The sequence below is a fragment of the Mauremys mutica genome, chromosome 2 (assembly GCF_020497125.1).
Source record: "Mauremys mutica isolate MM-2020 ecotype Southern chromosome 2, ASM2049712v1, whole genome shotgun sequence".
NCBI lineage: Eukaryota > Metazoa > Chordata > Testudines > Geoemydidae > Mauremys > Mauremys mutica.
Window position 1 is genome coordinate 181,903,204 of NC_059073.1, and position 16,467 is coordinate 181,919,670.

Consider the following 16,467-nt stretch of genomic DNA (forward strand, 5'->3'; position numbering starts at 1 on the left):
AAATATACACAAATAATATAACATTGCAAACCAGGGGCCCATCTTGTATCTTTACTCAGAGAATTGCCACTGAGCTCAATGTGGTTCTCTCTCTCTCATTAAGATCACAGAATTGGATCTTCAGAAGGATATTGAGGGAGAGACTGTCAAAAGCACCCAAAGCCCACTGACTTTCAATTGGATGTATGCGCCTATATTCTTGGTGTGCTAGGTGCTCTTTGAAAACCTCCCTCCAAGAGTTTAAGGTAAAAATGTTATAAATGGTCTTGTATCATATCTGGCTGCTCATACACCTGCATACGCTAATGACTCAAGGTCTGCAGCTGACTGCAATTCCATGGTCCTAACTAATACGGCAGAATTCAAGGCTGTCCACAAAAAAAGCAGAGTGGATCCTAAAATGAATAATAACCTGCAATAATGCTGAGCTGTGGCTTCTCCCCTCTTTCTGGCCTTGCCTTTGCTCATTTTTAAAAGGTCTGTAATAGCTTCTCCCAAACGAACAAAAAAGTAAGGTGTAGGAAAGCAAGAGGGAGGGCAGATGAGAGAGAGGGAAGAGGAAAGGGAAATCAAGAGGGATAGATAGTGATGTGGCCAGGAATGATTATTATACTAATTCCACCTTTGCCAACCCACCCCCCAGAAAACTACTCAGACTAGTACTTTTACTTTCTTATATTGAATCATTTTAATTGGGAGTTGGTAAGGGGGTGTAAGCAGTTTTACACCAGTGCAGTTTTCCTGGAATCACTGGAGTGGTACTAATGTAAAACTGGGAGTGACCATTATTTGGTCTGACATGTTTCAGTCCAGGGTGTGGCAGGGAGCTGTGAAGCCTCCGTGAGTTAATAAGGTTACAAGATATGTGAACATGGAAGTGGCCAAATTCTTACTGCGGGGGGGGGGGGGGGAGAGAAGAGGGAGAGGGGCTGGTAATTTCTCAGCCAGGCATATTTTACCAGGTACCTGAGATATTCATCAAGGATGGGATATACCTATCCAACTAGGGAACAGATATATTTTTGGCTGATATTAAAGAAGGCATCAGTAAATATCTGAGAACCTGTCTAGGATCAGGGGAGCTAATTGCTGGTGCTTCCTTGCAGTAGATGTCCAGTGCAAGTACTCATTATGGAATGGATATGGTGATTGGATACAATTGATAAGTTCAGTGCTCCTACATGTACAATGGAATGTCAATCCCCCTCCTTTCTAGCACCCACATATGAGGGACACGGTGGCTAGGACAAGACTGGGAAATGGGGAAGGCTGATGGCAGCGCTCCCTCCACCTCGAGTATATGGAAGAGATTATGGAAATGGTCATGGCCTGCACTGTCCAATTGATTTTTCCAGGTACTCTCAGATATTTAAGAAAGCCTCATTAAACCACCACATGGTGGCTGAGTGGTTAAGACCCTTGTCTGAAGGTCACGGGTTCAAGAATTACTCCCTCTCCTTCTGAAAGGCCACCTCCAGTTCACCCAACTGCAAAATAGGTACCTGATCCATCAGATTAGGGCATTCAAAGAGTCGGATGTGATGCTGGCCACATCACTCCCTTGTGTACGCTGGCTATGAAGCAGACCTGTTTTAACCATGTGCCATTGACTGCCGGGAACTTTGACATTACCTCCTGGCATTCTTCCAGCATAGCTGGACAATGGGATTAAGTTGTATTTCAAACTTCTGCTGGCATTACAGTAAATGAAATGTAAATATTTACCCTGTGAATTTAGGAACATACAATATATATAATCCAATGGTACACCCACACAGAGTTCACATGTATTGTACTCACTGCCTCTGTAATTACTTTGGATCCACATCAGTTGCCCTGAACTGTTTAGCTGATTCTACTTCATTGAGATTAGAGATCAGATTCAAGATAAACTAAGAAAAGGTAGGAGAATTACAAAAATTTATAAGGGCTCTAAATATGGCCTGACTTATGTAGCAAGTTATTCTTTTTCGGTTTATCCTACATTAACCCAGTCTTCCCCTTCCCTCACAGAGGGATAGCAGCCTCTTACTGGTACAGGTGTAATCTCCCTACTTGAAGGCCTAATCCTGCTCCCACTGCAATCAATTGCAAAACCTGAATGGAATCCAGAGCAAAGCCTCTAGCTGCAGAATTAGAGAATTCAGCAGAGTGCACAATTCTCTTACTACCTTCTCATTGTCCATCATTTCAGTGCTCATATACAAAGATGTTTAATTGTGTCAACATGTGCATTATGAAAAAAGCTGCTTTTTTAAACAAAGCATCATGGAAACAAAGGTATAAAGATTAACACTATTATTAAAGAAGCTCTGGTCTGTAATATGTCAGTGAATCAGCTCCAGGGCAATGTGGTCAGAGACTGCTTGTGAGGCATCAAAAGGGATAAATATAGATTTTTTCAGCAGACATTTTTGTGTGGGTGTAGGAGTTCCAATTGGGCCAGTTAAAAATTCAAGTTTCTGACATTATCTAAGAACAGGTACATGCCTCTCACCATAGCAATGAACAGAGTCTTGTACCTGATGTTTACTTTTCTGCAGATCTACCTCAGTTTCTGCTATAAAAAAGGAACTTTCCCAGGGAATCTTTTGTTATTGAGATAGATGAGCCTCTAGTCAACTGAGCAAAGCTCTGCTGAGCAACTTAAAATGTATCCATTGCTTTTAAGAGAACAATCCAAAAGGTGATGTTTTCCTGTCTGTGAACTATATAATCACTGATAAATTGTTTTCCATCCCCTTGATTCTGTAAATGAAATGGTTTTGGTGCAATGTTTGCCTTAGATTCCTGGAAACCTTTACAGTTCTGACTTTCACAATTATTGGGGGTGGACAGTATAAGCCATCTGGTTGCTTCCCAGTTTTTCTTTGCAGAATTCAAGGGGCCCTACTTTGGTCTCCTTCCACATTCAAAAATTCTCATTAACTTCAATTGGGGGGACAGCAGGTGACAAAATACAGAATTGGGCTCTTCTGTAATAAACATATTTGCAACTTTCATAACTTTTCATCTGAGGATCTAAAAAAATCATTACAAAAGGTGAGTAAGTACTCATATTATTCACACTTGTCTCTCTGATATTTCTATTTCATCTTTAACAGATGTTCACCAAGACCCAAAGAGAAAATTTCTTATGCTTTTGATTCCATAGTCTTTTTAGGAATATTATTTCTAATAACGCTTCCACTTTGTAGTGTCATCTTTATTGTATGTGGTGGTGTTGCAGTCATGTTGGTCCCAGGATATTAGAGAGACAAGGTGGAAGAGATTGGACCAGCTTCTGTTGGTAAGAGAGAAAAGCTTTCGCGCTTACATAGCTTCTTCACATCAGAACTCTGTAAACTTGAAAGCTTGTCTCTCTCCCCAACAGAAGTTTGTCCAATAAAAGATATAACCTCACCCACCTTGTCTCTCTATTTTTTTTCCTTTTTAGACCAGTGCAAGGTTTGAATCAACATTCGCCTTACTTCAGTACTAGGAAAAATGATATCCTCAACATTAAGTTGGCTCCATCATTTAAACACCAACTAGGCAAACCTTAGCATTAAGATTCCAAGGAAACCATGCTGCAAGGTATCAGGAAGAGTGACTGTGTAAGAAAAGAGGAATTCTAGGATAATTCTTATCCTTTAGCCCCATCCCACAGAAAACATCATCAGGCTTGGAGGTGTGCAAGTTACTGCAGTATACGATAATGGTGAGTAAATGCTGATTTTAAAACAGTGACTGCTGTAAAGAATCTTAAAACCCGAGAAGATGAGCTCATGGTAAGATTATTTTGTTGCATGCTTTACAAAGTGACTTACTTAACACCTGCAGTCAAGTGGATGAGAACGTTACACTTGACTCTTTCCTAACCATGAAGTGACAAAAGCATTAGATCGAGCAAAAGCTAGTGCTCGTTTAGCCATCAGGAGGTAGACACAGCATGGGCAGCAACAATGTAAGCTTCCCCCACACTGCTCCCAGCTAAGGTGCCTCATCCATATTCAGAATCAAAAGAAATTTCATTCCCTATAATCCATTTAGTCTTTGGCCATGCTACAGACATTGCTAATGAGTTGTCAGTGGAGTTCTGTAAAGTGGACATTTGTCCAAAAAGCTGTATTTACAGACTATGAGGCAAAAAGCTACTAGCCAGCAATGATATTTAGACACTAATGACATGAGCCTGAAATCTAGTAATTTTGGGGTTTGATTCTCCACTGCCTTTTGTCATGTGTAGCCAATTACCCTTGTGCAAAGGGACTATAACAAGAGTGCAAAAACATCACTGTGCCGATTTGGTAGAGTTTTACACTCACTTTGTAAAGAAGTAGGTGCAACATTCTGAAGACTCTGTCCCTATGATAGTAAGGAAAATATTCAATAAATTTTAAAACCTAAAGCAAAAACAGTCTTAATAAAAAATTGAACCAAGAGGTATTTTTGTTAACCTGGATTTGTCAGCTTGCTAATATAATTCTTGTCCAACATGTGGTTGGCACTGTTTTCTCTCTAAACACTGAAAAGATGGCAGTGTTCTAGGAGGTAGGTATTATAGCTGGACTTCACTAATTCCCATAAAATGACTGAGAACCATTGCAAATTAAACACATTTTGGGGAAAATAGCAAATAGATTTGTTTATGTTTTAAAAAGGTCAGTGTGGAAAATTTGAATCTGGATCTCAAACATCCCAAACTAAAACACGGTTTCTAAAATGAATGAACTCTTTATGACACTTCACGAACACTTAGTCAACTGAACTTTACTTGTGATGTGACTTGTAATGAGTTGTGATAGTTTAAACTAAACTAAATATTCTGAAGACAGATTTGTGGAGTAGCAAGGTGTGAAGTAGCAAGGGATGGTTGTATTTCTGAATTAAAAAAACAAAACACTTATCATCAGATTGGCACTCCAGTGTTGAGGTCAGCAGTGATGTCATGTAGTAATCCAGAAGTAGGGATTTCAGAAGGATAGAGAAGACACTGCAATAGTATTATGCAAGATCTCCAGTTAAAGAATGTTAAATCTAGCAGTTGCAGCATGTCTATCATTCGGAATTGCCACAAGTCAAACCAGGGAGAACTGCTAGTTGAAAATGTGATGAAGAATGAGAAAATGGTTCTGGAACTAATGGCATATTTGGAAAAGCTTTCAAAAGTGGAATGTTTAAAACTCAAATGTGGATTGAGAAATTACACAAAAGATGATCTAGTACATACGGGTCAGATATTCTGTATTGCTGAGCTATATTTTTAAATTCTAACAGTCACAGTTTGAGATGAGATTTGCAGGCACTATTTAGATAATTTTCTTGGTTACTTATATTGGGGTTTCATAGTCATGTATATAAAAAAAGTCAGTGGGAGCTGTGAATGCTCAGCACTTGAAAAGTCAAGCCACTTAAATAAGTGTCTAAATATAAATTTAGATGCCAAACTTTTGGCACTCAAAACTTTGTGGAATTATGGTCAAACTCTTATATGAAAAGGACAGAAGGTTAGCATTCCCCTTGATAAGGAGTGAAGAGGTCCTAGTGACCTTTACAACACATATATGGTTAAGGCATTGCCACTTACTTCATGGCATCTAACCAAGTTTTTTTGAGGGGAGGGATAGCTCAGTGGTTTGAGCATTGGCCTACTAAACCCAGAGTTGTGAGTTCAATTCTTGAGCGGGCCATTTAGGGATGTAAGGCAAAAATCTGTCTGGGGATTGGTCCTGCTTTGAGCAGGGGGTTGGGCTATATGACCTCCTGAGGTCCCTTCCAACCCTGATATTCTATGATTCTAAGAGCCTCAACCAACATGCATTATAATATGCTTCATTTTGCATTTCTTCTCTCTAAATCCAAAAAGCCATTGGAAAAGACGATAAAGCATTCTGTGGATATATTTTTTTAAGTTAAAAAAATGGGTTGTGTTTATAAAAGGTGTTTACCAAACTGGGCATGGTGGCTGGAATACCAGGTAAAAGTAAGATGAAAAGTATGCTAAAAACACAAGATCTTTCCCCCGCACTGAATTTGTGTGGCACTGAAGAATTACAGAATTTTAGAAAGGTTAAGATTATGCAACACTTCTTGGTGAAGTCTTTGAAAGAAGTCTGCCCTGCATTTTAAAACACTTCATGATTTTTAGGGTAGTCCTGCCTTTCAGATCTCAAAATCCATGATCAGGGAATTTGTGCTTTACAATATGGACATGCAAATAAAACCCCAGAAATGAGGTCTTTCATTAAGGCAAACATCTCATCATTGCTTTCCCAGAGTCCCATTGAACAACTTCACTAACAACCATTGACTACATCCATTATAGATTTTGACAGCATTAGGCCCACGTATTATGTTTTTGTGAATAAATGCCACCACATATTCAGCCACTAAAGAGCTAAGCTTTTATTTTGTGTATAAATCTGTGTTTAATGAGCCTTGAAAGAGATGATTGGTAAATAACAGCCTGCTGCACACAAGCTCAACTGTTTCCAATTATATAGTTTATAATTATATAATTGTATAATGTGTGTCCAACAGTCTTCCAGTGTTTTATTACCGTCTGACACTATAACACTGATGTAAATCACCTTTTCACTTTCACACTCAGCCACTTTCACTTGGACAGCACAAATGCACTTTTGACTGTTGTACATAGATAACATGAGAATGGCCACAGTGAGTTAGACCAAAGGTCCATCTACCCCAATACCGTGCCTTCCAACAGTGGCCCATGCCAGGTGCCCCAGAGGAAATGAACAGAACAGGCAATCAGGTGATTCATCCCCTGTCACCCATTCCCAGCTTCTGGCAAACAGAGGCAGGGACACCATCCCTGCCCATACTGGCTAATAGCCATTCATGGACTTACAAAACCAGACTTACAAGCCTCAGCACCATGTAGCAATACAATTGGCCGTACCCAAGAGGGAGGAAGGGAAAAAGAGCGAAAGAGCAAGGAAAAGCAAGTACGAGAGAATTTACTAGTTCAAACCACATATCACATTTTCAAATTAATAACCGTAATAGAGAGAATCTTCCTGGCATCTGGTCCTGCATTCACTGCCCCCACAAAACTCCCATGGGAAGTGGAAGCACAATACGTAGGGTGTGGTCCTTCATCTGTTTTGATAACATTATATGGATATTACAGCCTGTACTATAAAGACTTTGAAATTACCATAAATCTTATCAGAAAACCCTCTATTATCCTGCTAATCCAACATGCATAACCCTTGTCATTCTGATTCACTTTTAATCCCTCTATTCCATTTCTCACATAGTAATCTGATTTTTAACAGTTTATTATACTAGCACGTCTATGTATATTTATAATAGATAGCCACATTAAGAGTCTTCGATGAAATCCCGGCCTGACTGAAGTCAATGGCAAAACTTCAACGAGACCAGGATCTCGCTCCCTTGCTATTATTTTCAGCCACATCCTTTCTATGGTATTCCTTGTTTTGAATATCAAAGGTTTTCAAATGTGCAGTCTGCACAGGTTTCTCTGCTATTTATCCCATGACTACCTTGCATCCGCAACACATGCCCTTGTCAACAATGAAGCTTGATTACTATAATTCCATCTTTGCAGGGCTTCCAGCAGTGTTTCTTCATCACTAGTAGCTAGTGCAGAATTCAGCAATACACCTGCTCACCTCATATTACACTCATCCTGCATTCTTTGCTCCTGGCTGCCTATAAAATGGTAAATTGACTTTAAGTTGGCCCCAGTTGATTTTTAAAGCTCATAATAGAAAATAATCTGGCTATATTGCAGACCTGTTCACTGAACTTTGCCTTAATGGTGTGAAATGATGCAACCTTTAAGGTTTCCAACATTGTGCTGTAAATTGGTGAGTGATGGAGCCTTTACAGAGACCTCACAATGTGATGTTCATGTCCCATGACTACCCAACCTATTCCATCTTTCTCTAGCTTTTAAAAACATTTCAAAATCTTCCATGTATAAAAATGTTTATAGTCTAACAATTCCCCTGTACTTTATGATGATTTGTTTCATGTTGTGAAGTCTATTTTAACAGCTTTGGCAATTCCTCTAGTTGGCAGTTGCTTTATTAACACAACTATGATTAATTTTTCAGTGTCACCATTAAAACCATTACAAACACCTTTAGAAGTCAGTTAACACTTCTGTTAACGGTGGACTGTGATATTCATTATATTCTGCAAGTATTCCCCATGTTAATTGAACCACTGTAGAAAAACAGTTTTCTAATATGTAGATGCCATTTTGAAAATGTAAAACTCATTTTATCTAGTTTACTTTAAATGTCAAACAGGTTTTGCCATCAGAATTGATTATCAGCCAACAGCCCATGTTCATAAATTGCCCCTTTTATGAAAATTCTTGATCAAGAATTTTCATAAAAGGGACAGTGTTATACATTTTGTTTGTGCTGTGAGAACCAGATAAAACCTTCTCAAACAGAATATTCAACGTTATACTGCATAACCCAGTTTTAAAAATACCCAGCATGATTTCCATTAAGCAATCACCATGCAAATTTGACTGCAAGATCTGCTGATGAAAATTTTTATCACTCTTGATATAGTAGTAGTTTTTCCATTTAAAAAAAAAACCTGCCACCAAAGCAAGAAATACTACTGAGAAATAATGTACTGGTCAATCCTGTACAACTTCTGTGTAGCAAACCTCTCCCCCCACTTTCTCTCTCACACACAGAAACATGATTTGAATCTGTAATTAAAAGTCATTATCAGTAGTGGGTGTAATGCATTCAAGTTTTTATTTTGTCTAGACCATGCAGTTTTAAATAGTAGAAATGCAAGAAGTATGGGGAATAAGCAGGAAGAACTTGAAATGCTAGTGAATAAACATAATTATGACAAAATTAGAAAGGTCAAGGTAAAAAACAAGATTAAACTAGCTAGAGACAAAGAGTAACAAGCAAACATTCCACAAATACACTAGAAGCAAGAGGAAGGCCAAGGATAGGGTAGGCTCGTTACTCAATAAGGGCGGGGGAGGGAAACAGTAACAGAAAATGTGGAAATGGCAGAAGTGTTAGTAGTGATTGGACATCTAACATAGTGGATGCCAGTGAAAACTAGATAAAGTCAGAGGCTAAAATAGGGAAAGAATAAGTTAAAAATTACTTAGACAAATTAGATGTATTGAGGAAGTATCTGAGCCATTAGATGATGGGAGAGAGAGATTCCAGAGGATTGGAAAAGGATAAATATAGTGCCAATCTATAACAAGGGAAATAAGGACAACTTGGGGAATTTCAGACCAGTCAGCTTAACTTCTGTATCCAGAAAGATAATGGAACAAATTAAGCAATCAATTGCAAACACCTAGAAGATAATAAGGCGATAAGTAACAGCCAGCATGGATTTGTCAAGATCAAGTCATGTCAAACCAACCTAATAGCTTTCTATGACATGGTAACAAGCCTTTTGGATGGGCCGGGGGGGGAGCAGTAGGTTATATCTTGACTTTAGAATGCCTTTTGATAATGTCTCGCATGACCTTCTCATAAACCAACTAGGGAAATACAACCTAGATGGGTGTAAAACTGGTTGGAAAACCATTCCTAGAGTAGTTATCAGTGGTTCACAGTCAAGCTGGAAGGGCATATCCTGCAGGTATCAGTTCTGGTTCTGTTTAATAACTTTAAATCACTGACAAATAATGGCAGAGAGAGTACACTTACAAAGTTTGTGGACCATACCAAACTAGGAGGGGTTGCAAGTGCTTTGGAGGATAGGATTAAAATTCAAAATGACCTGGACAAACTGGAGAAATGGTCTGGAAAAAAAAAAAGGATGAAATTCAATAAAAACAAATGCAAAAAATACTCCATTTAGAAGGGTACAATCAATTGCACACATACAAAATGGGAAAAGATTGCCTAGGAAGGAGTACTGCAGAAATGAATCTGGGGGTGATAGTGGATCACAAGCTAAATATGAGTCAACAGTGTAGCCAAAATAACCAAACATCATTCTGGGATGTATCAGGTGTGTTGTAAGCAAGACACGAGAAGTAATTCTTCTGCTCTGTTCTGAGCTGATTAGGCCCAGTGGTGGCTCCAGGCACCAGCGCTCCAAGCGCGTGCCTGGGGCAGCAAGCCGTGGGGGGTGCCCCGTCAGGCTGCCTTTGGCGGCTTGCCTGCGGGAGGTCCACCAGTCCCGTGGATTCGGCAGTAATTCGGCGGTGGGTACGCCGAAGCCGTGGGACCAGCAGACCTCCCGCAGGCAAGCCGCCGAATCCGTGGGACCAGGGACCTCCCGCAGGCGTGCTGCTGAAGACTGCCTGACTGGTGTGCTTGGGGCGGCAAAAAAAAATAAAAAAAAATAAATCTAGAGTCGCCCCTGATTAGGCCTCAACTGGAGTACTGTGTCCAGTTCTGGGTGCCACATTTCAGGAGAGATGTGAACAAATTGGAGAAAGTGCAGAGAACAACAACAAAAATGATTAAAGGTCTAGAGAAGATGACCTATGAGGGAAGATTAAACAAACCCAATTTTTTCAATCTGGAGAGGAGAAGACAGAGTGGACATGATAACAGTTTTCAAGTACATAAAAGGGGTTGTTACAAAGAGGAGGGAGAAAAATATTCTTCTTAACCTCTGAGGATAGGACAAGAATCAACGGGCTTAAATTGCAGTGAGGGCGATTTAGTTTAGACATTAAGAAAAACTTTCTAACTGTCAGGGTGGTTAAGCATTGGAATAAATTGCCCAGGGAAGTTTTGGAATCTCCATCATTGGAGATTTAAGAGCAGGTTAGACAAACATCTGTCAATGATGGTCTAGATAATACTTAGGCCTGCCAGGAGTGCAGCGATGTGGACGAGACAACCTCTCGAGGTCCCTTCCAAACTTATGATTCTATTAAATATATGTGAGAAAGACTTTTTACTCTAAATGTCTCAGTAGGTGAGACCACAATAAGAAACAGTGAATCATCGCTTTTGCTTCTGTTGAGGCAGATGCCTACACCAAAGATTAAAGAGCATAAATATACACACCCACCCATGCGCTCTCATTGGTGATTGGCAACAAAGGTAATATGCTTCATGGTAATATATCACTTAATTTTAAAACCTGAGCAGAGGCATCAGAACCAAACTGGAAATGTGTGGATTTCAGATGCAAGACAACCTTGTTAAAATGGAGAACTCAAGGAGCATCCACTAAAGCTGCAGCAACAGGAAGTAAAATATATATTGACGAGACAGACAAACTGCAGGATAACATACATGTGTGGCTCTACTAAACATGTGAAAGAATTCCCAGACTGGTGGATCACAGGACATAGATATGCTACAAAGCAGGGGCCACAGTGCTATGCTTCCGACACAGCACATAGCCTCATTTCCACTGCACCCCATTCCCAAAATACTAATACATCACCTCAACCACTGAATTTCCAGCTGCCCTTCTCCCCAGTCCAGCGCTCCCTGTGACATTCTACACATCATTCTCCCCAGCTAGTGGTCTCTCCATATCCCCAGCTTCCTACTTCCAATTAAGCCTGGTCTACACTAGGCGTTTAAACCGGTTTTAGGAGCGTAAAACCGATTTAACGCCACACCCGTCCACACTGAGAGGACCTTTATATCGATATAAAGGGCTCTTTAAACCGGTTTCTGTACTCCTCCCTAACGAGAGGAGTAGCGCTAGTATCGGTATTACCATATCGGATTAGGTTTAGTGTGGCCGCAAATCGACAGTATTGGCCTCCGGGCGGTATCCCACAGTGCACCACTGACCGCTCTGGACAGCAATCTGAACTCGGATGCAGTGGCCAGGTAGACAGGAAAAGCCCCGCGAACTTTTGAATATTTCCTGTTTGCCCAGCGTGGAGCTCCGATCAGCACGGGTGGCGATGCAGTCCGAAATAAAAAAAATTAAATAAAAAAAGAGCTCCAGCATGGACCATGTGGATGTGATCGCAGTAAGGGCAGGCAAATCTGTTCTATCAGCGCTCCGTTACAGAAGACGAAATTCAAAATCATTTTTAAAAAATCTCCAGACAGATGCCATAGCAGGGACTCAGCGCACTGCTGCGTGACAAGCATAATGGAAAGCCAAAGAATCAAATGGATGCTCATGGACTGGAGGACTCAAGCTATCCCACAGTTCCTGCAGTATCCGAAAAGCATTTGCATTCTTGGCTGAGCTCCAAATGCTTCTAGGGTCAAAAACAGTGTCCGCGGTGGGTCAGGGCATAGCTCAGCAATTTACGCACCCCCCCACCCACCCCCAGAAGTGAAAGGGAAAACAATCCTCTCGACTCTTTTACATGTCACCCTATCTTTACTGAATGCTGCAGATAGACGCGATGCTGCAGCACTCAACACCAACATCCTTGCTCCCCCCTCCCCCCCCGCCATGGGTGGCTGATGGTACAATATGACTGATACCCATCGTCATCATCAGCCTATTGGCACATGGGGCAGTGCAAAAGGACTGGTAACCATGCCGACTAGCATCCGTTAGGTCGATCAAGGGCGCCTGGCCCTAATTTTTCCTGGTAGATGGTGCAGTATGGCTGGTAACCGTCCTCATCATAGCAACAGGGGGCTGAGCTCCATCAGCCCCCCCCCTTCATGTGTAAAGAAAAGATTCAATTGCCCCTGGACTAGCAGCACAATGCTGGGCTCCTCTCCTCCACACTTCTTAAAGTCCTGTCTGGACTATCATAGCAGCTGGAGGCTGCCTTCCACTCATTTCTCACTAACAAGTCACTGTGTCTTATTCCTGCATTCTTTATTACTTCATCACACAAGTGGGGGGACAATGCTACGGTAGCCCAGGAAGGCTGGGGGAAGAACGGAATCAACAGGTGGGGTTGTTGCAGGAGCACCCCCTGTGAATAGCATGCAGCTCATAATTTCTGCTGGATCTGACACAGAGCAGCTGTGCTCTCTGGTTCTATGATACAGTGGTTCTCTAGTACACTTGCCCAAATTCTAGACAGGACTGATTCTATTTTTAGATACCAAAAAGGAGGGATTGACTCAGGGAGTCATTCCCAATTTTGGCTTTTGCGCCCCTGGCTAAGAGCAGCCAGGGGCACTTATGACAGCAACAGATGGTGCAGTGCAAAAGGACTGGTAACCATGATCATCTTTTTACCAATTTATGGATTGGTAGATGGTACAGTATGGCTGGTAACCATCTCTGCTGTCATGCAAAAGGAAAAGCATGCTGCTGTGTAGCGCTGCTGAATCGCCTCTGTCAGCGGCATCTAGTACACATACGGTGACAGTCACAAAAGGCAAAACAGGCTCCATGATTGCCATGCTATGGCATCTGCCAGGGCAATCCAGGGAAAAAAGCCGCGAAATGCTTGTCTGCCGTTGCTTTCCCAGAGGAAGGAGTGACTGACGACATTTACCCAGAACCACCCGCGACAATGATTTTTGCCCCATCAGGCACTGGGATCTCAACCCGGAAATTCCAAGGGGCGGGGGACGCTGCGGGAACTATGGGATAGCTACGGAATAGCTACCCACAGTGCAATGCTCCAGAAGTCGATGCTAGCCTCGGACCGTGGACGCACACCACCAATTTAATGTGTTTAGTGTGGCCGTGCGCACTCGATTTTATACAATCTGTTTTACAAAACCAGTTTATGCAAATTCGGAATAGTCCTGTAGTGTAGACGTACCCTCAGAGACCCTTACACACCCCTCCTGGAGGGTGGTGCTGATGGAAGTGGTGCTGCAACTGGAAGGTTCACATACTGGGTTATAGTATTGCCAACCTAAAAACATTCAAAAATCCTGAGTTGCACCTCCTAGGAATCATGAGATTGAAAAAAAAAAACCCCAACCCCATGATTATTAAACCAAAAGAAACAATTGGAATTGTTTTAATCTGCCCTCAGGTTTCTAAGCTATTGGGGTGCACTCTCTTGGCATTACCAGGCTTCCTTGGCAACCATGACTAGAAACTTTTTTTTTTTTAAACGATTGCTGAGATTCTTATGCATTCTTTTCATTCCAGAAGTTGGGGCCTTAAGACAGACACACACACACACTTTGCAAGAGTTTCAATCCAAATCACAAGAATTGGTATAACTGGATTTGTGCAAAGATCCTGAGAGTACAGTTGCTGGGTCCTCTGCCAGTTCCTTCCTGTCCCTCTACCCTTGGCCAGCGACTGCCTCTTTTATGAAGTGCTGATGCCAAGCATGGTAGAGCTCTAAAGATTATGGGGTACTTGAAGTGCCATCAACTGTCTTACTACCAAGCACAAGCAATAGCATGGTATCAAGTCAGGTGCCAGCACTTCAGAGAAGAGGTTGCTGCTGATTGAGGTAGGGTGGAGGTGGGAACACAGCTCTGAGGAAGCCAAATAGGCCTGCTAAACAGTGTCTAGCCCAGTCAAAAATGCATCCTCATAAGGAATCATCATAGTTCTTCTGATTATCTTAAGCATGCTAGGCCAGCTTCCCCATGCTCTTGAACCACAATCAGGTGGCAAAATTTGTAGATGATACAAAATTACTCAAGATTGCAGTCAGACAATTCCAAAGCTGAGAGTTACAAAGAGGTTTCACAAAACTGGGTGACAAAATGGCAGATGAAATTCAGCGTTAATAAGTGTAAAGCAATGCACATTGGAAAGAAGAATCTCAAGTATATGTACAAAACCATGGGGTCTAAATTAGCTGTTACCACTCAAGAAAGATCTTGGAGTCATCATGGATCGTTCTGAGAAAACATCTGTTCAATGTGTGGTGGCAGTCAAAAAAAGCAAACAATGTTAGGAACCATTAGGAAAGAAATAGATAAAAAGACCAAGTGTCATAATGCTTCTATATAAATCCATGGTATGCCCGCACCTTGGATACTATGCACAGTTGTGGTTACCTCATTTCAAAAAAAAGATATTAGAAAGAAAAGGTGCAGAGAAGGGCAACAAAAATGATTAGGAGTATGGAACAGCTTCCACATGAGAAAGGATTAAGAAGACTGGGACTGTTCATCTTAGAAAAGAGACAATTAAGGGACAATATGATAGAGGTTTATAAAATCATGAATGATGTGGGGAAAGTAAATAGGGAAGTCTGTATCTCTTCACATAACACAAGAGCTATGGGTCACCAATTAATTTAACGGGCAGAAAGTTTAAAACAAACAAAAGAAGTATTACTTCACACAACACACAGTCAACCCATGGAACTCGTCATGGGATGTTCTGAAAGCCAAAAGTATAACTAGGTTCAAAAATGAATTAGATAAGTTAATGTAGCATAGGTCCATCAATGGCTGTTAGCCAAGATGGTCAGGAACACAATCACATGTGCTGGGTCGTTAAACCTCCAACTGCCAGAAGCTGGGACTGGATGACAGATCACCTAAAATTATCCTGTTCTGTTTACTCCCTCTGGCCACTGTCAGACAGAACACTGGGCTAGATGGACCGTGGGTCTGACCCAATACGGCCATTTCTTATGTCCTGAGGGTCTTTTCTACTGATCCACTGTATGGTACGATTCTGCCCCAGATTTTACACTAGCTGTAAGGAACTTCAGTTTGCTTATTTCCATGCTGATACCTCAATGGTTGCATCTGAACTCTAGGAATAAAACCAACAGGTTGGGCATGTTTGTTTGTGAATGGAATTTTTTCACCTCTTTTAGAAAGAGCCACTGCATAAAAGCAATTTCTAAGGTAGCTTTTTCCTATGCACACACAAAATATGGAAGGCTAGTATTGTGAACAGACTGAATGTTCTCCTTTCCTTTTGTAATGCACATTCATTGATTGAAGTCATGGTGTGAACAGGATTCATGTATTGGTGTAATAAACAATGAATAATCTAGCTTTATTCTACAAATAGCATCTTGATGCTCCTAAATATTTGGTTCTCTTATGGACCATTTAATATAAATAATTAATATAGTCAAATGAGATATTTTCAGTTTTCAAAATGCATCTCAAGTGTTCCTCCAAATAAATAGGAAGGAATTCAATAAGGCAAAAACAGAAGGGGGGAGATTATGTGTCACAAAGAGTAACAGATAGTCCTTTAGCTCAAGTAGAGGGCTGATGCTGAGGATCAGAGTCTATGGATCAATTCCTGAGAATAAAGAGAAAGAGAAAAAGAGAGAGTGTATTCTTATGATGAAATTGCCTGCCCATTTCCCAGGTGTATGGTGATATGGGTTTTTGGGTTGTTGTTTTTTTTTAAGAAAACTAATTCAATTCCCCCATTGAGAAAACATCCTTTAAAACAGGTCTTCTATTAAAAACCATTATGATCCACCAACAATGGCACAATGTACAATACAGCATTTGTGTCATTTGTCACACATTTTGATCGCTTGTGTCACGCATATGGAGGTTTGAAGGTTGTGAGGCGTGATGGCATGGCAAATGGGATTTTGCATTTCAAACTCGAAATAAAAGAGAGGCTTATTTCCCGAGCTTTAAGTTCTCTGGTGTAGCAGTAACAGCATCTGCTATATCACAA

The 16,467-nt window shown here is 41.0% G+C and overlaps 1 protein-coding gene and 1 non-coding gene across 4 annotated transcripts in view; one reads left to right on the forward strand and one right to left on the reverse strand.

Moving 5' to 3' along the window:
- Positions 1-16,467, reverse strand: part of LOC123362924 (poly(rC)-binding protein 3-like) — a 752,406-nt gene that overhangs the window by 477,983 nt on the left and 257,956 nt on the right. The gene's annotated exons all lie outside the window — the stretch shown is intronic.
- LOC123365485 lies at positions 5,467-5,595 on the forward strand. The gene has a single exon (XR_006577619.1). It is a non-coding gene; the product is annotated as a U6atac minor spliceosomal RNA (small nuclear RNA).